The 3,740-nt window shown below is 45.5% G+C and overlaps 1 non-coding gene across 1 annotated transcript; it reads left to right on the top strand.

The window, feature by feature from the left end:
• The first annotated feature begins 1,399 nt into the window (after nucleotides 1-1,399).
• LOC148633262 (U4 spliceosomal RNA) lies at nucleotides 1,400-1,541 on the top strand. Its single transcript, XR_015934045.1, has one exon. It is a non-coding gene; the product is annotated as a U4 spliceosomal RNA (small nuclear RNA).
• The last annotated feature ends 2,199 nt before the right edge of the window (nucleotides 1,542-3,740 follow it).

Raw genomic sequence — 3,740 nt, 5'->3', positions numbered from 1 at the left:
ACGTGTAACGGCATTCTATCCAACTGCAGGGCTTGAGGGTTTTTTTGTGCTTTGTTCTGTTTTCGTTGACATCGCATTCGTAAGAGCGTCAAAAATAGGCAATTCCAGCATCTAACACGAATAAAAGGGCTATTGAAACTGCAGGGCTGCGCAGCTTCTAAAATCCTTGCACACAATTCTCCGTTATTGTTACTTCCTTCTTTCTGTCTAACAAAGTTCCCTTTTCCTAACCGGACGGGGAGACTTTATCATTCCAACTTGAAGCCAGCCTTAAGTCCTCTGAGGCGCATTTGTCTGCTAGCATGATTTTGTGAAAGTTCAAATTCGGACAAACACAATCTGTGGCGTTTAGCGTGACATAGTCTTGCAGGCATCGTGCTGTCTCACTGCAATACTATACCGCTGGAGGAAACAGTCCATCTGGCCATGAAACTCATTTGAACGTCTAGCTACAGCAACTAACAATATCATGATTTATTCAGGATGTGTGGAATCAGAACGTCCCGGAGACAGCTTCCGAAATCGTGATCATTCTCTGGTGGTGTCCTGCTGGGATCCTGTGGGCGTGTGTTGGTGGTATAGTGGTGAGCATGCAAAAGCCACTGCATTGGCCAGGAATCGAACCCGAGCCTCTTACTTGGCAGGCAAGAATTCTTCCACTGAACCACCAATGCTCAATACCTGTACCTTCAAAAAAGACGCTTTTTTGGTGCTCTGTTCAAAAAGCGTCGACATCTGTTTCCAGCTGCAAAATGCCATCCGCGGACGCTGAAGAATTTATTTATTTAGACACTGCTCAGAATCCCCTGTAAGATTCTCCCTCAGTTCCTTTGAGCAGTGTTTTACCTCTTTCAAAAGGCTTCACTTTCCAAGTCACATTCCAAGGCTCATCGAACCCGGGCTGTTTCCTCCAGCGGTATAGTATTGCAGTGAGACAGCACGATGCCTGCAAGACTATGTCACTCTAAACGCCACAGATTGTGTTTGTCCGTTCGTGTCAGTCGTCGTGCAACCACGGGAAGTGGGACACAAACATGCTGCAATGCTTTCAGGACGTTAGGATTTGTTTATGCAACATCCGAGAAGAGTACTTGTGGCTTGAATGTGAACTGTACGTGCCCGCCCCCTTTCCTCTGTAGTGCATGAGTTCCTCCCGGCATGCCCTTCGTCATTGTTCTGTCATCTTGTATTTAAAGGGTTGTATTCCTGCTGCTGAAAATAAGCAACGGTTTTCTCACAACGGCCTTTGTTTCCGACGTTGCCCTTGTCTGTCATGAAATTCTTCAAAACCTCAAGCTAGAAGAAGAAGACGACAAATATGAAGCGTTACAGCAACGACATGCCATGAGACGATTGATAACGATTTCCGTAGGATCCCCGCGGTTTCCTGGCAACCGTCAGCTTTGCGCAGTGGCAGTATCGTAGCCTGTGAGGTTTAGCCGAGGCGCGATTATTACTAGTTGAAAACTTTTCCCAATACCCCCCTTCCGCCGGTTTGCAATACAATCGGCGAAAGCAATTTTTGACAGTCTCGTCAGAGACTGAGCAAGGTGTTTAAAGACAGATTTTGTCATGGTGACATCATGATAGAAAGAAACGAGCTTGTTACGTTTCAACAGAAACGCTCTTTAGCTCTTTCAGCGTTATGCAGAGAACAGCGTCTGTCGAGATCACTTTTGAGTCAGCGCGAAACGCCGTGTGCTGTCAGTTTGATTTCATATTGCTCGTAGCGGCCCCCGGCTTTTGTCTGTCAAACGTTAGGTTGCGCTTCTTCATGCTGCATCGTCGGCATGAGTGGAGCTTTATAAACGTCTGTACTTACTGCGCCCCATAAGAAATCGTTTGTCCCCGTTCAAAAGAGATTGTGCGATGTCCTGCAGCATACCTTTGACAGTTTGAAAAGAGGAATTTATTCTGCTTCCTGTGCGTGCAGTAGTTACAAAGTTGAACGCCTTTACACGATCTGCTGCAGTTTTCAGTGGGCGGGCTTTGTCAAATGGCTTGGAAAAACGCACTGTGTTTCGGCTCGGGAAACATCATGAGCAGTGTCCTGCATGTTTTCTGTGTATAGCTGTCTTTTAACGCATACAGAATTCATTCGAAATCATTGATTTCTCCAATTAACAAGGGTCCCTTAAAGGATGAGTCAAAGTAACGTCTAATCGGATTAGTTTCCTTAGAGCTGGTTCAGAGTTTGCTCAAGAGTTTACCTTTCACAGATGCGCAAAGAAGAATGTTGGGGGTGCACGCTTCAAAGCGCCTTACAGCTGTAGGGAGTGATTCGAGACGATTCATGGCGTGTGCTCGTTCCCATATACCGTACGCCCCGGGGTGCAGTGCTAGGATGACATACAATACCGCTTGGGCACGTAACGGCGTTATATGCAAGTGCGGGACGTGAGGGTTTTCGTTTGTTCGTTTTGTTTTGCTCTGCTTTGCTTTGTTTCGTGGTCAAGAGGCGTAAGGTAAGTCGTAATCCAGGGAGAACACTGGTGGCAAACAGTCCGAGGTGAGAGGCGAGGTCCAAAGTCGAAAAGGCAGAAGGGGAGTCCAATATCCAGAATAAACGAGGTAATGGAAAAACGCCAGGTAGAGCTCTCAAGGAGTAGACTCAATACCGAGCAGCGGGAAGCAGGTAAAGATGGTAAAAATAGCACTGCGTACCGCACGGTGGAGTGTGTGCAGGTGGGTTAACTCGTGCGGCGGCGTTTGTTAATAATCACCCACTGCTGGTGCTGATTAGATCGCTTATGAGTTGGTCTTAACTGCCTGGCGGTCATGACAAGCTCCTCTTTAAGCTGTGGTTTAGTTTTGCATTCATGTGTTTCTAGAGCAGTTATTTATAGGGGTGGGTGGGTCTTTCACAGAGGCTCAGGACAAATCCCCCACATGAAATTTTACTGTGTGCGTTCAGACAGTCACAGGTCAAGAGCCAGGCAGGAGGACAGTGGACAGAAGAGCCAACGAACTAAAAATAAAAGAACGAATATGAAAAAGCCACCATCTTTTTCTTTTTGACATTTTCCGACTTTCATGCAAGCCAGGACAAAGTTGCTCGTACAGATGCAGCCATTCAAAGTAAGCGGTACAGACACGTACCGCAGGTAAGATGACACGCGATACCGGGGTGCGTGATTGGTTGACCGACAGGGGCACTCGTGGTCCGTTGGTCTGTCGTAGAAAGACTTACTGTAAACGTCTTTACTGTGCCCGTTGTAGATATTGAATTTTACCACTGAAGGGAAATCTTAGTAGCTGAGCATAAAAAGAATAGGAGCATACTGTAACGCGTGTGAAGGCCATAAACGATATTAATTTTGGAACGTAAACATACAGTATATAGCTGGTCTTGGTACTTTAAAGAAAAAAATACACACCAGTATTCCATTTCTCCCTAAACATTGTAAGCTTCGAAGTCTTTAACTAACGTGATACCGGAGTCAACAAGCATACTTTTAGAATTTGATTAAAAGGGAATATAATATGGAATCGCGTATCTAAAGAATTTAATAACGGTATGATTATATCCGTGTACTGTGGCAGAGCTATGTAGGGCTGTTTCGCCTGCCTGATCATGCGAGCTTTCTTGTAGCCTACTGGTCTAGGTGCGTGACTACCAACTGGCAGGTTGTGTGTTCGAATCCAGCTGCTGCTGGACTTTTCATTTTTATTTATTTATTTTTTAATCGCGTAACATAAACATATTACCGTATGCAAACTGTACTGTATACAGTATGTAT

Source organism: Lepisosteus platostomus, unplaced genomic scaffold (genome assembly GCF_059453375.1).
Source record: "Lepisosteus platostomus isolate fLepPlt1 unplaced genomic scaffold, fLepPlt1.hap1 Scaffold_48_H1, whole genome shotgun sequence".
Classification (NCBI taxonomy): Eukaryota; Metazoa; Chordata; class Actinopteri; order Semionotiformes; family Lepisosteidae; genus Lepisosteus; species Lepisosteus platostomus.
The sequence above is the reverse complement of the archived record's forward strand: the minus strand, read 5'-3'. Positions and strand labels throughout refer to the sequence as shown.